The following is a 21159-nucleotide window of genomic DNA, read 5'->3' as shown; positions in this document are numbered from 1 at the left end:
CAGGCTGTTGGGAGGGCTTGGTACACCCTCCCCTCTATTGAGAATTGCAGCATCTTTACTGCTTCTTGGTCGTCACAATTGTTCATTTCTACCGCCTGTGCGATGTTAGAGAAATGTACAGATGGATCTCCCCCCCCTCTGGTGAGCGTGGGGATATGTGCAATCATGGCCTTCAGAGCTGGAGCTGCGTGCGGGACTACAAACTCACTGTCCAGTGGCCCACGGGCCTGTGCCCCATGTGGCAGCCCATACTTTTTCTGGACCACTGGACACATAGGTCCCGCCGCAGACTCCGTAGCTGGGGTCCCTATTTCCTCTACCTCCTCTTCCTCTGCCTCGGATTCCGATCCTACAGACCCAACTCCTTCTGTGGGTGACCCATACCCCTTGGGCTGGGCTGGACCTCCCTGTCCGGTCCCCCGCCCTGTGGGCTCCCTGGTCTGCACCCTTGTATCCTCCCGTGGCTCAACCGGACCTACCGGTGCTTCGGGAAGTGGTTGGCTGTCCTTCGCAGCCGGGTCCTCTACTATTCCCCAATACTCCGATCTGTTGTCAGCCCTCTTTGGCTCTAACAAACAGATCGTGCCCTTCGCCTGGGCAAGAGATTAGAGCAGCGACTGAACCCGTTCTCTGCAAGGCCCGTGATCTGTTTTCTCAAAACCCTCCTTGCAGTTAAATCTATATGCCGCCTGCAAATCTTTCAGCTGGCCTTCCAGCTCTTCGATTTTCTGCGTATAAGTCACGTTCAACTTCTTAACCTTGCGCTCCCCAGCCTTAGCCTCGGTCACCTGCCCCTGCAGGTACTGTTGCTGGCTGCAAGAGGCTTCCTCCTCTTTGGCCCTTATTTCCCTTTCCTCAAAAAGCTCTAACATGATCCTCTGCCCTGTAGCCTCCCTAGCTTCTGAGGTGAGCAGCGTCTCTCGCAGCTCCTCGCTAATCCTGGCTATCTCGCAGCCCGATGCCTGGACATGCCTTGTCAGATATATGAGCCAAATTGCCTTTTCTATCTTCTTATTATGCTTTGATCCTGCTGTCCACTGGACCGCCGCATCCACGGGACGTGGCGCCCTGCTTAGGTTCTGTACCCATTCCTTTGTGAAGTTTACCTTGGAAATAGCATAGCCGGAGATTCTCTTCTCCATCTTAGATTTACCAAAAACCACTGTTTCCGAGGTCGTGCATTCATTCACCCATTGGAGTCCTGCCACGGTCGCCATTGTCTAGGGGGTTTTCCTCTTCCCAATTACAGGGGTCTTTAGTGCCTGTTAATGTACTGGGCCTCTGTCTCCTTTATACCCTTGCAACTTATGTTAGCCTGCAAGTCGGGTGTCACTAAACACCCTCTAAGGAGATAGAGAACAACAGCTTGCAGAGGAGGGGTAGAATACGGTGATGACCTGCACAGTTTATACCTAATCTGCGGGGTACTCCTGAGCCCAAGGGCTCCTATAGTCCTCTCTCTTTTTCCCTAGCCTGCTGTTCCCTTGTTTGGTGGGTTCAAAGCGCCCTAATGCCCCTATCTGGTTCTAACTCCAGAATTGGGATGGAGAACGATGCACTTTAAATAGACACTCGGAGACAAGTAGTCCTTGGAAAAAACAGGTGACAACCAATTTTATTTGGTTCTACCACAAACGTAATAAACACACACACCCTATAACTATAAATAAAATATGGGAGAGAACGGACATAACAAAAATGTTTTACACTGTTTTAACTTTACCAAGTCCAATCCCACCAACCCACTTTCCTACCTAGACTAGACTGACAGTTGCAGGCCCTTGGATTATACTCACAGCCTATTTTGAGTGTGGTTGTTGGGTTGTTGCTGTTGTTGGTTGGTTTGTGCTTGATGGAAAAGTCTCCCGAAATAGCGGGAGTGAATGCCGTCTTCCACAGCCACTTCGGTCGTTGGTGTCTTCTTGTTGATGTCCCCGAGACGGGAGTCGGTGTACGGTGCGGTTTCTTGTGGTGATGTTGCGCCGTCTGGTAGCGGAGTAAACTTTCAGTATGCCGATTGAGTCTGGGGCCTGATGGTGGATCTTCTCATCAGCGTGGTTGGAGTTCTTTAGATGGTAGTTCGCCCCAGCTCGTCTCTCCCTCAGCTTCTTAACTCGCTCTCCTGCTCTTTCTTCTGGTCGCCTAATAATCTCTTGGTTCTGTATTTTATACCCAATTCCATTTCGGCCTCTTCGCGCCCAATTAAATTGGTGTTTACAAGTGTGAGGGCAGGGGTATTGTTTTGAGTGCACATCGGCTCCTCCAAGTCTGCTGTCCCATTGTGTCAGTCCTGAGACTTGATTATTTTGGGCCACCTCTTAACTGTAGTGATCCCAAAACTATTGTCCCTAGTCCGAGTTGATTAAGGTGATGATGGCCTGTACTCATAGCTCGATTAGGGGTGAGTCACATATTCAAACCTGGGCCGGGTAGTCCCCATTGGCTGGGGATTTCCTTGCTTCAGGCCCGACTCAGTCCCCTGATTGGCCTTTGAGAATGCACTTTGTTTCGATTGGCCGACATCTATGGCTCGCTTCTGAGCCACAGTCCCCTGTATTCAGATATCCCAGCCTGCTTTTCGGGACCACTGCATTGGCCGAAAATGTTGGTTTTAAACTGTATAGGGCAATCCAATTTTGGTCACCTTGCCCTTAGAGGGCTCCAATAAAACGTGGTTGTGGATTTTCAAACCCGACATGTGTAGTTCCCTCGATGTGCCGTGTGTTCCCCATTCCCATTTAAGTATATTCTTTTGATAAGGCTGTAACTACATAGTGACTTTTCAGTATTTGTAATTTTTATTTCTGTTTTATAAAATCTTGTTTTTTTTCTCACACCAAATGAATTGTCTACTCGCTTTCTGTATCGCCGCCTGTACCTAATTCCGGTGTCGAGAACTCAGGGGTGTGGGAGCGATTCGAACTGCTCACAGGCAGTCATGGGCATAACTGACTGGGCACACGCCACCCCCTACACTGCTAAGGGAAATAGGTCCTTTCTATCCACTTTATCTATGCATCGCATAATTTTATACTCCTCAATAAAGTCTCCCCTCAGCCTCCTCTGTTCCAAGGAAAACAGACTCAGCCTATCCAATCTTTCCTCATAGCTAAGATTCTCTACTCCTGGCAACATCCTTGTAAATCTCCTCTGTACCCTCTCTAGTGCAATCACATCTTCCCTGTAATGTGGTGACCAGAACCACATGCAGTACTCTAGCTGAGGCCTAACTAGTGTTTTATACAGTTGACGCATAACCCCCCTGCTCTTGTATTCTATGCCATGGCTAATAAAGGCAAGCATTCCGTATGCCTTCTTAACCACCTTATCTACCCGGCCTGCTACCTTCAGGGATCTGTGGACATGCACTCCAAGGTCCCTTTGTTCCTCTGCACTATGCAGTGTCCTACAATGTAATGTGTATTCCCTTTCCTTGTTAGCCCTCCCCAAATGCATTACCTCACACTTCTCTGGATTGAGTTCCATTTGCCACTGTTCTGACCAATTTATTGATATCTTCCTGCAGTCTCCGGCTTCCTTCTTCAGTATCAACCACACAGCCGACTTTAGTATCACTGGCAAATTTCTTAATCATACCCCCTATATTCAAGTCTAGATCATTGATATATACCACAAAAAGCAAGGGACCTTGTACTGAGCCCCGTGGAACCCGACTGGAAACAGCCTTCCAGTCACAAAAACATCCATCAACCATTACCTTCTGCTTCCTGCCTCCAAGCCAGTTTTGAATCCAACTTGACACTTTGCCCTGGATCCCATGGGCTTTTAACTTCGTGACCAGTCTGCCATGTGGAACCTTATCAAAACCCTTGCTAAAATCCATATTCACTACATCAAACACACTACCCTCCTTGTTACCTCCTCAAAAATTCAATCAAGTTTGTCAGACATGACCTTTCCTTAACAAATCCGTGCTGACTATCCTTGATTAATCCGTGTCTTTCTAAATGAAGATTTATCCTGTCCTTCAGAATTTTTTCCAATAATTTTCCCACCACCGAGGTTAGGCTGACTGGCCTGTAATTACTCCGTCTATCCTTTTCTCCCTTTTTAAACAAGGGTACCACATTAGCAATCCTCCAGTCCTCCGGCACCACACCTGAAGCCACAGAGGATTGAAAAATGATGGTCAGGGCCTCTGCTGTTTCCTCTTTTGCTTCGCTTAACAGCCTGGGATACATTTCATCTGGGCCTGGGGATTTTTCCACTGCTAAACCCCTTAATACTTTCTCTCTCACTATGTTTATTTCATCTAATACTTCACACTCCTCCCCCCCCAATAGCAATGTCTGCTTCACCCCTCTCCTTTGTGAAAACAGATGAAAAGTATTCATTAAGAACCCTACCGATGTCTCCTGCCTCCACACACAGATTACCCTCATGATCTCTAAAGGCCATACCCTTTCTTTAGTTATCCTCTTACTCTTAATATATTTATCAAACATCTTTGGGTTTTCCTTGATTTTACTTGCCAAGAATTTTTCATGCTCTCTCTTTGCTTTCCTAATATCCTTTTTAATTGCACCTCCGCACTTTCTGTACTCCTCTAAAGATTCTGGAGTATTTAGCCCTCGGTATCTGTTATATGGCTCCCTTTTTTCTTTATCCTACCTTGTATGTCTCTAGACATCCAGGGAGCTCTAGATTTGTTAGCCTCACCTTTTTTCTTTAAGGGCACATATTTGGTCTGAACCCTCCGGATCGCCTCCTTGAATGCCTCCGACAGCTCTGACACTGATTTACCTTCAAGTAGCTGTTTCCAGTCCACTATGGCTAAATCCCCTCTGAGCTTAACAAAATTTGCTTTTCCCCAATTTAGAATTTTTATTCCTGGTCTATTCTTGTCCTGTATGAACACAGCACTGCGAAAACTCACCAAAGGTTGCGAGTTCGACCATATAACACCAGAAGAGATACTCAGAGACCGACTTGTGTTTGGAATTCCGGCCTCGAGGGTGCTAAAGGGATTGCTTCGAGAGGCTAATCTAACCTTGGTGAAGACGGATGAGATTTGTCGCACAGCAGAAAGCATGGTGGTGCCGCTGAAATTCATCATGGATTTAAAGGGATAGAATATGAATGCGGTACATAAATTCAAGGAAACACCTAAGCATGATGGAGGCAAGCTTCGGGACAACACTTAAAGAATCCCCAAAGACTCATCAGTGCTGGAACTGGGGGAGTTCCACAAGAGAGAGCGCCACCCAGCTTTTAGGGAGGTGTGCAACAAGTGCGGAAAGAGCAACCATTTGGCAGCAAAATGCCATGGAAAAGAATCACCTGCACATAGACAGATAGTTAGAGCAATAGATGAAGAACCAAGGACAAAAGAAATATTTGTGTCAATGAGGTCAGTGCTATTGGTTTGGAAGACTCGGAGTGTGTTACAATTAAGCTGGAGTCAGGCAACTACCTAAGATTTCAAATATTCAGGGTTGCACATTGTAATGTAATTACACTGCATTTTTACAAAAAACAGCAAGAGATTTTAAGTTAGCAAAGGTGAAACCATTGAAGTCAGCGACTGTAACTTTTAAAAAAATTTATTATTTTATTATTCATTTATGGGATGTGGGCATCACTGGCAAGGCCAGCATTTATTACCCATCCCTAGTTGCCTTTGAGAAGGTAGTGGTGAGGCGCCTTCTTGAACCGCTGCAGTCCGTGTGGTGAAGGTACTCCCACAGTGCTGTTAGGTAGGGAGTTCCAGGATTTTGACCCAGTGACGATGAAGGATTGCCGATATACTTCTAAGTCAGGATGGTGTTTGACTTGGAGGGGAACTTGGAGGTGGTGGTGTTCCCATGTGCCTGCTGCCCTTGTGGAAGAGGTCGCGGGTTTGGGAGGTGCTGCCGAAGAAGCTTTGGCGAGTTGCTGCTGTGCATCTTGTAGATGGTGGAGGGAGTGAATGTTTAAGGTGGTAGATGGGATGCCAATCAAACGGGCCAATGACGGTACAAGTCTCCCCATTAGAGGGCAGGTAAGAATTCTGGTTCAACTTGGTAACTATAAGTGTAAGCTGGACTGTATGCTAATCGAAAGCGCGACTGTACGACCTCTGCTTGGTAGGAAGGTTTGCCTGGGCATGGACATCATTATATACAATGATAATGATGAAATTATTAGAACAGCCTCTACTGGAGTAACGGTGTATATGATCAATGCTTACAAGGCACTAACAAGGAGTGTTTAATACTGAAACATCCTCGGGTATGCAGTGAGGAGGTAGGACAACTTGAGGGAGAATACCGAATCAGGGTCGACAAGTCAGTAGACCTGGTCCAATAGATCCCACATCATGTACCAGTGGCTTTAAGGGATAAGCTGAAGGAAATCCAAGATGGTCTGGTCGGACAGGATATCATCACTCCTGTAACACCGACCTCATGGTCGTCGTACCTAAGAAGAATGGCACACTACGCATTTGTTTAGATCTGAAAGACTTAAACAAAGCTATCAAAAGAGAGTATTATCCTCTACCAACAATTGAAGATGTAGCTACACGCCTACACGGTGCTAAAGTCTTTACAATTCTTGATGTCAGAAATGAGTTTTGGCACGTGAGTCTCAATGAACAGTCATATCTAACAACATTTCATACACCTTTTGGATGATACCACTGCCATTTGGGATCAACTCAGCGCTAGAAATTTTCCAACGGAAGATGCATGAGCTGGTGGAAGGACTGCAAGGGATAGAGGTCATTGCAGAGGATTTTGTGATGGTTGGTTTTGGAGGAATGCTTGAATTAGCAATTCAGGACCATGATAAACACCAAGAAGCTTTCCTATAGCGATGCAAAAATTGTTGAGTGGTGTTAAAACAAAGATAAAATGAAATTTTTTATGCAAGAAGTTCCTTTTATTGTACACGTGCCTATGGGACGAGGACTTTGTGTTGATCCAGCCAAAGTTAAAGCGGTTTTGGAGATGCTGACACCAACTGATGTAGCAGGGACTGCTTGGGCTTGCTCAATATCTGAGTAAGTTTCTCCCGCTTCTGTCGGACATCACAAAACCACTCAGACATTTAACACAGAAAGGTGTTCTGGGGAGAACCACAAGAATTGGCACTGCAACGACTTAAAGTAGCGGTCACCAGCACTCCAGTCCTTGGGTATTATAACTTATAGGCCATAAATTGTGGTTAACATATAATGACAATGCTTTACAGATAGATGTACTGGCTAGTTGGCTTCATCCTTAAGACAGTTCTAAAAAAATGCCAGTGCTTCACAATCTGGGATAACCTCTGCTACTACTGGTTCAATAAGGCTCAGAATGGTTTCTAATTATTAAACTTCAGATATGCAAACTTGATTTATGGACCAGCTATCAGGAATCACCAGTTGCTAGGGGACTTAGGTGCCTGTACTTGTATGCAGTGTATCGTTTTGACTAGCCTATAATGGCAGTGATATATTAACAGAAAAAATGTACAGGAGCAGTAAAAGTGGGTTATTCAACAACTTATTAATTATCAACAGAGATAGGACCTATTCTAGAATGTTTTTCTGATAGTTCTAATTACTCTCAAGGCCACACAATTTTTTCTTCTCTCATACCACTTATTACAAACTGGGAGAACTTGTAATGAAAAGGTTGGGAGTAAATTCATAAGCAGAAAACAAAACAGCAAGGATCTGTTTAACAGAATAAGGTTTCAGGGTGGGTAATCTATCCTGCTGCCATATTAGTGTGAAATGTTTAATCATATTGGAGGAATACAAATAAGAAACAGGCCTGTACGAAAGTTGGACGACGTAGATAATGCTCAAGGAATGCGAGATAAGGATGGTTCTGCTACAGCTTTCAAATAATCCAAGTATCATAACACCTCAAGTGTTGAAAAGGAGGGATGTGCAACATAAGATGCTAAAAAACAGAAATAGATATATTGCAAAAGTGTTAATAACACAAATTTCTCAACACTATTTCAATCAAGATCTCTTAATTAGTCAGAATGCCATAGGTTATAGAAGATGCGAAGTATCTTTCATGAAGCCACTCAACCATAATCTAGTCTTATGATATAGCATCACATTTAGCACGACCTCCTTCATGATCTTTAACCCCAACATACAACAGAGATAGACCCACTGCATAGTAAATTAATTGAAAGAATGTACCTGTGGCACATGGCCGAGTACCGTCAGATCACTGTTCCAATGTCTTTTGAGTTCAAAAGGCTTTGGGGGAGAAATTCATTATAGCCCAGAAATGGGCGATAACTTTTGAAGGCCTAGAAATTCACTAGCCTTAGCGCCGCTTTTGAGGCGCTAGAGGGACTAGCGCCAGAGTTATGGCCAGTTTAAAAATTCCCTGGGGCCCTAAATCGGCGTTGCACCGGTAGCGCTGCGCCGGCACCGATGACGTCATCGGTGTGCGCAGCGTCCCGGTTGCCGTGGTAACCCGCCCGAACTCCGAAATTGAGTTGCGGCCGCCTCGCCCGTGGCAGCCGCAAGCAACGTTCTGGCAGAGGTGCCTTACTCCAGTTTGCGCCGGCGCATTAAAGGCCCCGCGGCGGCCGGCCACTTTCCCGCCGGCCGCCTGCCCGCAGCTCCCTCCCCGGACTTCTCCCCCCCCCCCCCCCGGAACAGATGCAAGCCCGGCACTTGTCCGAGGTGCCGGGCTCATTTTTAAGCTGATTTGCGCGGGCCGCGGCCGGGTGCAGGCAGCTCCTCCTTAACGGGAGGAGGAGGCCTGCACGTCCCCAGCCTGCCGCACCGCATCGGGTGCCGCAGCGCCGGAATTGCGGCGCGAAACGGCAGTTAGCGCCGATGTACCGCCGCAAAGACCCTTCAGTAGCGCCGGCAGCCGTTTGGGCGCGGCGCCACTGAATTTTTGGCGCACGCAGGGGACTTAGCGCCGGCACTAACTTCCGGCGCTAAAGCCCTGGCTAAGCCAAAACCCAATTTCTAGGCCGAAAAGTTTAAGAATTAGCGCCAGGCACTAATGCTTCAGATTGCACGCAAAATTCAGTCTCATTGCACAAAGAAAGATTTGGAGTGCTAAATCAAGCGCTAATGGCCTAGCTCAGTGGTGTTAAACTCGAAGCGCTGACCAATATCAGGCGCAGTCTAATCACAAGTCATCATTGCCACAGGCTCTTTCCAGTTCTTAAAGGGATGGTTCACTGATGCTGCAGAACCTCATTCTCATCATTGCTGGCTGTGCAGCCATCTCAGCCAGCAGCAGTAGGTCAAGGAGAAGGAGCCGGATGACTCAAGCAGCCGTAATGATGGCAGATCCACGGCCCAGGGAGAGAGCCTGCACATTCTGCGACCATGCATTGGAGCCGCTGGTGTTTGCACTAGATAGACGGAGGGTGGTGCTCTACCCGGCATGTGGCAGGAGGCCCTCACCACAAGGGTGAGGGTTGTTGAGCATTCACGATGCTGAGAGGGTCGTGGATAACACGTTTAGTGAGTTGGTCACACCTCAGGTAAGGGCTGCACAGGAAGATAGGAAATGGGTGACCACCAGGCGGAGCAATAGAAGCAGGCAGGTAGTGCAGGGGACCCCTGTGACCATTCCCCTCTCAAACAGGTATACCGATTTGGATACTGTTGAGGGGATGACTCACCAGGGGAAGGCAGCAGCAGCAAACTTCCTGGCACTGGGGGTGCTCCTGCTGCCCAGGAAGGGAGGAAAAAGAGTGGGAGAGCAATAGTGGTAGGGGATTCTATAGTAAGGGGAACAGATAGGTGTTTCTGTGGCCGTAGACGTGAATCCAGGATGGTTTGTTGCCTCCCTGGTGCCAGGGTCAAGGATGTCACTGAGCGGCTGCAGGGCATTCTGGAGGGGGAGGGTGAACAGCCAGAGGTCGTGGTCCACATTGGTACCAACGACATAGGTAAAAAGAGGGATGAGGTCCTGCAGCAAGAATTTAGGGAGCTAGGTGGAAGATTAAAGAGCAGGACCTCAAGGGTTGTAATCTCTGGATTACTCCCGGTGCCACGTGCTAGTGAGTATAGGAATAGGAAGATAGAACAGATGAATGCGTGGCTAAAGGGATGGTGCAGGAGGGAGGGCTTTAGTTTCCTGGATCACTGGGTCTGCTTCTGGGAAAGGTGGGACTTGTACAAGTCGGACGGTTTACACCTGAACCAGAGGGGAACCAATATCCTTGCGGGGAGGTTTGCTAGCACTGCTGGGGGGGGTTTAAACTAACTTGGCAGGGGGATGGGGTACAGAGTGGAGCTATAGTAGGGGGTGATTTACAGCCAAATACGGAGGGAAAAACAAGTCAGCTGGGAAGGCAGAGCAAATATGTGAAGGCAAAAGGGAATATGGCAGGTCTGGAAGGCATTTATTTCAATGCAAGGAGTCTTGCAAATAAGGTGGATGAACTGAAGTTGTTGAACACATGGGAGTACGATATTGTTGCTATCACGGAGACATGGTTGAGGGAGGGTCAGACTGGCAGCTCAATATTCTGGGGTATAGAATCTTCAGGCTAGACAGAGGGGGGTGTAAAAGGGGAGGGGGTGTTGCAATATTAATTAAGGAGTCAATTACTGCTGTAAGGAGGGATGATATATTAGCGGGTTCCTCTAATGAGGCCATATGGGTAGAACTTAAAAACAAAAAGGGGGCAAGCACGTTACTGGGAGTGTACTATATCATGGGGAGATAGAGGAACAGATATGTCGGCAAATCTCAGAGAAGTGCGAAAATAATAGGGTAATAATAGTGGGGGATTTCAACTTCCCCAATATAAATTGGGATAGTCAGAGTGTGAAAGGCTTAGAGGGTGCAGAATTCTTAAAGTGCATCCAGGAGAGCTTTTTGAGCCAACATGTAGAAAGTCCTACAAGAGAGGGGGCGGTACTGGACCTAATTCTGGGGAATGTAGCCGGGCAAGTGGTGGAAGTGTCAGTAGGAGAGCATTTTGGCGACAGTGACCATAATTCGGTGAGATTTAAGGTGGTCATGGAAAAAGACAAAGATGGCCCGGAAATAAGGGTTCTAAATTGGGGGAAGGCCGATTTTAATACGATAAGGCAGGATCTGGCCAAAGTGGACTGGGAGCAACTACTTATAGGAAAATCCACATCAAAACAGTGGGAGACTTTCAGAAGGGAAATAGACAGAGTACAACGCCAACATGTTCCTGTAAAGGTCAAGGGTAGGACCAACAAGCAAAGGGAACCTTGGATGACAAGGGATATACAAAAATGCATTAGGAAAAAAAGGGGGGCTTTTGGCAGTTACAAAAGACTAAAGACGGAAGAAGCCCTAGAGGAGTATAAAAAGTGCAGGGGCATACTTAAAAAAGAAATTAGGAGGGCGAGGAGGGGCCATGAAATAACATTGGCGAGCAAAATAAAGGAAAATCCTAAGATGTTTTATAAGTATATTAAGGGCAAGAGGATAACCAGGGAAAGGGTAGGGCCCATTAGGGACCAAAGTGGCAATCTGTGTGTGGAGCCAGATGATGTAGGCGGGGTTTTAAATGAATATTTTGCATCTGTGTTCACTATGGAGAAAGACGATGTAGACATAGAAATCGGGCAAGGGGACTGTGACATACTTGAACATATTAGCATCGAGAGGGAGGAGGTGCTGGCGGTTTTAGCAGGCCAAAAAGTGGATAAATCCCCAAGCCCGGACGAGATGTATCCCAGGCTGCTGTGGGAGGCAAAGGAGGAGATTGCAGGGGCTCTGACACAAATTTTCAGAACCTCTCTGGCCACAGGGGATGTACCAGAGGACTGGAGAACAGCTAACGTAGTATCATTATACAAGAAGGGTAGCAGGGATAAACCAAGGAATTACAGGCCAGTGAGCCTAACATCTGTGGTAGGGAAATTATTGGATAAAATTCTGAGGGACAAAATTAGTCTCCACTTGGAGAGCCAAGGATTAATCGGGGATAGTCAGCATGGCTTTGTCAAGGGTAAATCATGTCTGACAAATCTGATTGAATTTTTCGAGGGGGTGACTAGGGGGGTGGATGAGGGAAATGCTGTGGATGTGGTTTACATGGACTTCAGTAAAGCTTTTGACAAAGTCCCGCATAGGAGACTGGTCAAGAAGGTAAGAGCCCATGGGATCCAGGGTGCCTTGGCGCGTTGGATCCTAAACTGGCTGAGTGGCAGGAGGCAGAGGGTGATGGTCGAAGGTTGCTTTTGTGACTGGAAGCCTGTGTCCAGTGGGGTACCTCAGGGATCGGTGCTGGGTCCCCTGTTGTTTGTGATCTACATAAATGATTTGGGTGAGAATGTAAAAGGTATGATCAGTAAGTTCGCAGATGACACGAAAATTGGTGGGGTGGTAAATTGCGAGGAGGAAAGCCTCAGGCTACAGGACGATATAAACGGGTTGGTCAGATGGGCGGAAAAGTGGCAAATGGAATTTAACCCTGAAAAGTGCGAGGTGATGCATTTTGGACGGACAAATAAGGCAAGGGAATACACAATGAGTGGTAGGACCCTAGGAAGTACAGAGGGTCAGAGGGACCTTGGTGTACATGTACATAGATCCCTGAAGGCAGCGGAACAGGTAGATAAGGTGGTTAAAAAGGCATATGGGATACTTGCCTTCATTAGCCGAGGCATAGAATATAAGAGCAGGGAGGTTATGATGGAGCTGTACAAAACGCTGGTGAGGCCACAGCTGGAGTACTGTGTGCAGTTCTGGTCGCCTCACTATAGGAAGGATGTGATTGTTTTGGAGAGGGTGCAGAGAAGATTCACCAGGATGTTACCTGGGATGGAGCGCCTCAGCTATGAAGAAAGACTAAACAGGCTGGGGTTGTTTTCCTTGGAGCAAAGAAGACTGAGGGGGGACCTGATTGAGGTGTACAAAATGATGAGGGGCATAGATAGGGTAGATAAAGAGGAACTTTTCCCCTTAGTAGGGGGGTCAATAACAAGGGGGCATAGATTCAGGGTAAGGGGCAGGAGATTCAGAGGGGTTTTGAGGAGGAACTTTTTCACCCAGAGGGTGGTTGGAATCTGGAACTCACTGCCTGAAAGGGTGGTAGAGGCAGGAACCCTCACAACATTCAAGAAGCATTTGGATGAGCACTTGAAATGCCATTGCATACAAGGCTATGGACCAAATGCTGGAAAATGGGATTAGACTGGACAGGGATTGATGGACGGCGCCGAAGGGCCTCTTTCTGTGCTGTATAACTCTATGACTATGACTCTATGACAAGTCTTCCGCACCATGTGAAGGGAGGTAGCCCAGCATGTCTCGGGCAGCACTGTGGTCCCCAGGATCCACACACAGTGCAGGAAGAAATTTAACGACCTCTCTCGGGTGTTCAGGGTGAGTCAATGCTTCAACAAATGCTACATACCACCATCTGAACCACAGTCTGCACACACTGGCCAAAGCACAACACCCCCAGCACTCACCCAGCAGCAATCTCTACCTACCAACATTCACACCCATGATGTGGCAGCATCCATTGCAGCACAGGCCGAAGCCACGCAATGTATTAGTGCTGTAATGCAGTCAATGGTTGCTGCCATCGAGTCTAAGACTGCTCTCGTAGCCTCAGCTTGATGCCACGCAAGCTCTGACCGTTGCCATCATCGCTGGGTCCACCACAGTCCACTGGGGATCTCACGGTGTTGCAGCAGGCCAGCAATCTGTGCTCCAGCAGATTGGTAGTGATGCTGAGCTGCTTCCCCCGGGGGAGTGGCAGTGTGTCAGCGGAGCAGGAACCTGCCGTTCTCTTTCAGAATGACAGCATTCCTGCTCCGACCACTGCCACTCCGCCTTTGCCCTTGTTGCTGCCTGTCATCCAGCCAGCCCAGACTGCAGCCATCCAACCTGAGGTGGTGCAGTCTACAGCTGGGCCTTCAAGACTCAGGGCTGGTCGAGGGCGGGCTGCAAGGCCATCTGTTGTCTCTGGCACCAATACTCAGCATTTTTCCATTAGCCCTGCTGCAGCCACTGGGGAGACACAGCGTAGGAGCATTAGATTAGGAAAAGGCACTGTAAAGAGGGGAAGTAAGGGTTTGCACAAGGGTAATTAGTTAATATTGTTATTGTATCTATGTTGATAAATTTATTAATGGAATTTTGCTGATTTTGTGCTGTCTATCATTTCAGCTTTGCGCTGTGATATGGCAAACAAAATGGATGTGATGTCATGTGGATGGGGGTGCGGTCAGCAACCAGGATGTGGGGTAGTAATTATTGGAACTGCTGTCTGATGAGGCAGTCATGGACTGCCCTTCCAGAAGGCCAATTGAGTGGCTGCCTCCTCCCTCGCTGCTGTTCCTCCTCCTCATCCTCTTAGTCCTCCTCCTCATCCTCCTCCTCTCCCTCTTCCTCCTTCTGAGGTGGTCCCGCTATGCATGCTGGCAATGGCTGGGCCCTCATGATGGCCAAGTTGTGCAGCATGCTGGAGACCACCATGAAAAGGGAGACCCATTCAGCCGAGTACTGCATGGCTCCCCCTGTGCGGTCAAGGCAGCAGAGCTCCGATGGTCTGCTCGATGATGTTCCTGGTGGCAACATGGCTCTCATTATGAGTCCTGGGCAGAAGTGTCGTCATTCCGGAGGAGAGTCATGAGCCAGGTGGTGATTGAGGTAGCCCTTGTCTCCGACCAGCCAACTGCAAGCTTAATGTGGTGGCTGGAAGAGTGCTGGTGAAGGGATATTTACTAGTCCTAGCCCCTTTAGGGCTAATCTGGATCAGGCGTACTTCTCAGACGTTCACTTTCAACTAATGTTTGAGGTAGCTGAATCCTAAAGATGCTTAATTGGGTCTAAAGGTCCGGGCTATCTCTCCCTAAAGGAAAGGAACAACCTTTGAATGTTACCGTCCTCCAGATAGCACTTTTAATAAGTTTAGTTAGGCTGTAACGTTCCGGATATTATGAGGGTCCAGAAAACTCCCTCAGAATTCTGCAACTCTTCACCAAAGAGTGTTCAGAGATTGTGTTCATGAGCTTTTGGTACAGAAGACTTATGTGAGACACTTCTAAAAATATACAGAGATTTATTAAAAGAACCGACAGGCAAGTTACAGTGAATCAGTCAATCACAACATTAACAGTTCTAAAAAGAGAAAAAATACTGGCCTAGAAATTCAGTTGGCTGTGCCAGCCGTTAGCGCCTTAGGAGGAGTAGATCTCGAGCGCTAGGCGCTTAGCGCCCGGGCGCAGCGCGATCTGCGCCTCGCCCCAACTTCAGTAGACATTTAGCGCCGGCGCAAAGTCATTGCGCGCGCTCATCTGCGCGCGCAGATCATGACGTCATTTCGTCGTGCAACGCCCTTTGTGCGCCCGGAACCGGAACTTCACTCGCGCCGCCCCATTGTGCGCCTGGCGGCCCTAGCGACTGTTGAGTCGAACAGTGCTCAGCCGATGCGGGCCGTGGGGAGCGCAAATTAAAGGGCACTCCTGCAGTAGAAAAGGCAGCCGTTTTGCAACACTCCTTCTTTGGGAGGAGGAGGAGGAGGAGGAGGAGGAGGAGGAGGAGACCGGTACCACATAACAAACTGATGGAGAGAAGCCCTCCCCAAAAACACAAATACACTAGTCTCGGCCTTTCAAAAAAACAAATCCACCCTCCCCCTTTAAGAGCTCACCGGAGCCAGAGTGTCTGCCGGCAATCAGCAGCTCGCTGCACCTGCCCTGCGCCCAACTTCCGGTGTTAGCACCCCGGGCTGCCGGCTTAGCGCCTAATGATAGTCGTGCATCGCCTGTTTTAGCGCAGCAGCAACCTCTTAGGGCGATGCAACTGAATATCGGCGAAGGGGGCTCGACTTTGCGCCGGGCGCAAACTTTAGTGGCCGCCCGACTTTACCGCCCCAAAAGTGGCTATACTGAATTTCTAGGCCACTATCTTTTTAACAGAGAATCTTACTTTCAAATCTTAACTTTGTTACAGTATTACTGTTCTTAAAGTTCTCTATTCAGTATATCCATCAATATCAAATATCTTTGATCCCCGAGGTACAAAGAGTGGTAGACCACAGAGCTGCTTCAGAAGCTGAGAATCGCTTTGCCCAATTAAAGCGAGTCTGTTATCCCATTTGAAACTTCAATATTTATACCCTTTTCCAGTGGTATTTCCTTTAAGGTTTTCTGCTGATGCCAGTTAATTATCCCTATTCATCTTTCTGCCGACCTTTGCAACTCTTACTGCCACATCAGCCAGAATCTTGTCTCATCTCCAGGTATTCTAGGGCCACCATATAGAACGGTGTGAAAGGCAGGTGTTCCTTACTTTATGTCATCTTTACGAGGGCAGATGTTCCTTATCTTATGTGCCATCTTTACAAAGTTTAAATTAGAACACCTTACCCAGGGTGAACCATTGTTTTTGTTCCCAAAGGTCAGCCTGTCGGAGCTATGCATCTTCTGTTTCAATAAGGTTATTTATTCAGGGTCAACAAATGCCTTATCTCAATAGCCAGAAGCCTTTCACAGCTATTTCATAGGTTTCGAAATTTCCAAACCCAGTTTGTCTTGGTTAAATAAGGCCAGAATTCTTTCAAAAGATAATGGGGGAGAAATTCAGTCTCGCCCCATTTGGGGTGCAATTATCGGCCAGGCACAAAGATTAGCGCCTGCCGCTAATTATCGCCTCTGACTGCAAACTTGGCTTTTATCACCCCTGGAGGTGATTGGAAAGCTAAATCAGGTGCTACACACCTGTCTTAAGGCGCTAACGCCGAGGAGCGAGGCGCTACCTCAGAGCGCTGGTGAAGCTCATGTGATGTCAGTCAGCAATGGAACACAGACACACTGGTGCCGGCCAGTTCTTAAAGGGGAGGATCGATCTTGCTCTCCATCCACACCCTGCTCATTGCAGCCTTGAATCTCGGCCTGGAGAGACCTGTACATCAAATCTGCTGGAATGAACAATGGAGAGAACCAGGGAAAGAGCTCAGAGTGCAGCCCCCACAGTCTTCTAAATAGATACAAGGAAGGGCAAATCAAAATGAATCTGCAAAGTGCTGCTCGGTACCAAAAACTCCTTCACACAGCGTTGAATCTCTCCAGAAGTCTCTCTCTCTCTTTCTCTCTCTCTCAGGATACGTGGTGAAAAATGTCTCCAACAAAAAAAGGCAGGAAGTGTTCGCCCTTAAATAGCGCTCCCCCAGTCCCTTCCTGACTGCAAAACGCTCCCCTCAACCTGTCGTTGCCAGCAGCAGGCGGTAAGGCAGAGGGCGCCACTCAATATCCGGTCAGGGGCATTACCTGGGCATTGCACACTCGCCTGACATCACGATCTGCCAGCGCAGGAGATCGTGGCGGTCGTGTTTAGCGCTGCCGCAAAATGTCTAGTTAATTTTGTGAGCGGCGCAAACATCGCCGTGCCTGGGCACTGGTTGCTTTGTGCCCCATTGGCGCCCTGTTAAGGCGCTATTGGGAGGCGCAAACCAAATGAATTTTTCCCCCAGTGTATTTTTCTAAAATGGTTACATGGCTTATTCCTTCACACTGGAACAGGATGAAGGCATCGTGGCTGCTGCCAGGATAATGGGCATTGATGGTGAGGATTCGCTCTCTGTGGTAGTATAACTGGCTTATAAAATGTTCATTAACTTGGTTGCATTTAGCAGGAGATTGCGATTCGGGTAACATGATACAGGACCCATTGGTTTTATCGCTGATTTTGTGATACAGGACCTGAAAGGATACAGTATCACACAATAAGTTCTATAATTGTACAATATTTTAAAACAAATTGTGTGTGAGAGAGGTTTACCTTTTTTTTTCTGTCATTCAAAATATAAATGAAATCACAGGTAGGTTTAATGGGAGGATTCTGATTGGTGAGAACCCACAGTAAACATAGTTCACATTGAGGATTCACTGTCTGTGGTCACACACCATAGAAACATAGAAGATAGGAGCAGGAGTAGGCCATTCGGCCCTTCAAGCCTGCTCCGCCATTCAATGAGATCATGGCTGATCATCCAAATTCAGTACCCTGTCCCTGCCTTCTCCCCATATCCCTTGATCCCTTTAGCCTTAAAAAATATATCTAACTCTTTTTTGAATATATTTAATGAACTGGCCTCCACCGCCCTCTGTGGCAGAGAATTCCATAGGTTCACCACTCTCTGGGTGAAGAAATTCCTCCTCATTTTAGTCCTAAATGGCTTACCCCTTATCCTTAGACTATGACCCCTGGTTCTGGACTCCCCGGCCATCATAAACATCCTTCCTGCATCTAGTCTGTCCAGGCCTGACAGAATTTTATAGGTTTCGATGAGATTCCCTCTCAATCTTCTAAACTCCAGTGAGTATAAGCCCAATCGACACAATCTCTCCTCATACGTCATCCCTGCCATCCCAGGTATCAGCCTGGTGAATCTTCGCTGCACTCCTTCCATGGCAAGAACGTCCTTCCTCAGGTATGGTGACCAAAGCTGCACAAAATACTCAAGGTGCGGTCTTACCAAGGCCCTGTACAACTGTAGCAAGACATCCTTGTTCCTGTACTCGAACCCTCTCGCTACGAAGGCCAACATACCATTTGCCTTCTTAACTGCCTGCTGCACCTGCATGCTTACCTTCAGCGACTGGTGCACAAGAACACCCAGGTCTCTTTGCACTTCCCCTTCTCCCAATCTATTGCCATTCAAATAATAATCTGCCTTCCTGTTTTTGACACCAAAGTGGATAGCCTCACATTTATCCACATTATAATGCATTTGCCATGTTTCTGCTCAATCACCCAACCTGTCCAAATCGTACTGGAGTTTCACGACATCCTTCTCACAGCTTACCCTCCCACCCAGCTTTGTGTCATCTGCAAATTTGGAGATATTACATCCAATTCCCTCGTCCAGATCATTAATATATATTGTGAACAGCTGGGGTCCTAGGACTGATCCTTGCGGTACCCCACTAGTCACTGCCTGCCACTCAGAAAAGGACCTGTTTATTCCAACCTCTTTGCTTTCTGTCCGCCAACCAGTTCTCTATCCAAGTCAATACCTTGCCCCCAATCCCATGTGCCTTAATTTTGCACGCTAATCTCTTATGCGGGACCTTATCGAAAGCCTTCTGAAAGTCCAAATACACCACATCCACTGGTTCTCCCTTATTTATTTTACCAGTTACATCCTCAAAAAATTCCAGTAGATTAGTCAAGCATGATTTACCTTTTGTAAATCCATGTTGACTTTGTCCGATCCTGTCACTGCTTTCCAAGTGCTTTGCTATTACATCTTTTATAATGGACTCTAGCATTTTCCCCACTACCGATGTCAGGCTTACCTGTCTATAATTCCCCGCTTTTTCTCTACCACCCTTTTTGAATAGTGGGGTAACATTAGCTACCCTCCAATCCATGGGTACTGTTCCAGAGTTTATTGAGTTCTGGAAGATGACCAGCAATGCATCTACTATTTCTAGGGCCACTTCCTTAAGTACCCTGGGATGTAGATTATCAGGCCCTGGGGATTTATCGGCCTTCAGTCCCATCAATTTTCCTAACACCATTTCCCTACAAATACTGATTTCTTTCAGTTCCACCCTTTCATCAGACCCTATGTTCCCCGGCATCTCTGGGAGGTTATTTGTGTCCTCCTTTGTGAAGACAACTGCACATTAAGTGAGTGGTAGTTTTTGCGGTTACGGAAGATCTCAGGATTGTTATGCAGTGTCTGAAAAGCCACGTGGGTGCAGTTGATGGCGCCCTGCACGATGGGGAGGCCCGCTATCCTGGCAAAGCCACATGCACGCTCGTCCTGCATCTCTCTGGTGATGGGGAAGGAAATGTAGTCCCTTCTCCTTCTGTAGAGAGCCTCTGTGACCTCCCGAATGCCGCAATGAATGGCGAACTGCAAAATGTTTGATATGTCTCCTGCTGCAGATGGGAAGGATCCGCTGGTGTAGAAATTGAGGGCGACGGTGACCTTGACTGCCACTGAGAGAGCCGTGGTCCTGATCTGAGGCTCAAGTTCTGGCTGCAGGAGATAGTAGAGCTCTGTGACCATCTCCTTGTTGAAGCGGAGCCTTCTAAGACACTGCTCCTCAGTTAAATTTATGTAGGAGGAGTGCTCCCGGAATACCCTGTGAGGGTAAGGCCTCCTGTTTACAACCCTATTAGTCCTCCTTCCTCTGGCCACATTTTCCAATACAGCCCCATTAACGTATCCAAGTTTAGGAGTTCGAAATCTCAGCACAATGAAACTGTCAAATTTTTAGCAGCCAGAACACTCCCGTAAGTAATAAACGTTTGCCTACTGAAAACGGCTGTCTCCCTGTGTCAAACTGAGAAGGCAGCATTGACTGGTGACTAAAATGAAACCGATGGTGATCCCTTTAAATACTGCTCCAAAGGCGGCCATCCAACTGCATCACGCCTCCAATTTTGCATCTGGGCCATTAACAGGGCGTTCCACACGCGTTGATGTCACGATCTGCAGCCGCTAAAGGCGTAGGCGCTAAAAGTTATCGGCAGCGCTAAATTCCGGGTGAATGCCATCCTAGCTCAGGATGACAGCATTCCTGCTCCCACCACTGCCACTCCGCCATTGCCCTTGTTGCTGCCTGTCATCCAGCCAGGCCAGACTGTCGCCGTCCAAACTGAGGTTGTGCAGCGTACAGCCGGGCCTTCCAGGCCCAGAGCTGGTCGAGGACGTCCTGCAAGACCATCTGTAGTCTCTGGCACCAACACTCAGCAGCCTTCCTCTAGCCCTGCTGCAGCCACTGGGCACAGACTATGAAGGAGCAGTAGATTAGGAATAGGGATTGTAAAGAGGGTAGGTAAGGACTTGTACAAGGGTGATTAGTTAATATTGTTGTTGTATCTATGTGTTTTCTGAAAGTTGATAAATTTATTTATGAAATTTTGCAGATTTTGTGTTGCTTCTCATTTCAGCATTGCACTGTCATATGGTATGCAAAATGGATGGAATGATAGGGATGTGGTCAGCAACCGTGATGTGCAGTAGAATTTATTGGAACCACAGTCTGATGAGGCGGTCATGGACCACCCGTCCAGAAGGCAGATTGAGTGGCTGTCTCCTCGTTCGCTGCTGTTCCTCCTCCTGTTGCTCCTCCTCCTGTTGCTCCTCTTCCTCCTCCTCCTCCTCCTTGTCCTCCTCCTCTCCCTCTTCCTCTTGCTGAGGTGGTCCTGCTATGCCTGCTGGCAATGGTTGGACTCTCATGATGACAAAGTTGTGCAGCATGCAGCACACCAC

At 47.7% G+C, this 21159-nt stretch overlaps 1 pseudogene; it reads left to right on the top strand.

Moving 5' to 3' along the window:
• The first annotated feature begins 6685 nt into the window (after window positions 1-6685).
• LOC147124660 (uncharacterized) overlaps window positions 6686-21159 on the top strand; it is a 169897-nt pseudogene continuing 155423 nt past the window's right edge.

This window comes from Somniosus microcephalus, chromosome 1 (assembly GCF_052327205.1).
Source record: "Somniosus microcephalus isolate GS21.2 chromosome 1, FLI_Smic_1.0, whole genome shotgun sequence".
Taxonomy (NCBI): Eukaryota; Metazoa; Chordata; class Chondrichthyes; order Squaliformes; family Somniosidae; genus Somniosus; species Somniosus microcephalus.
This window is presented reverse-complemented; position numbering and strand designations above follow the sequence as displayed.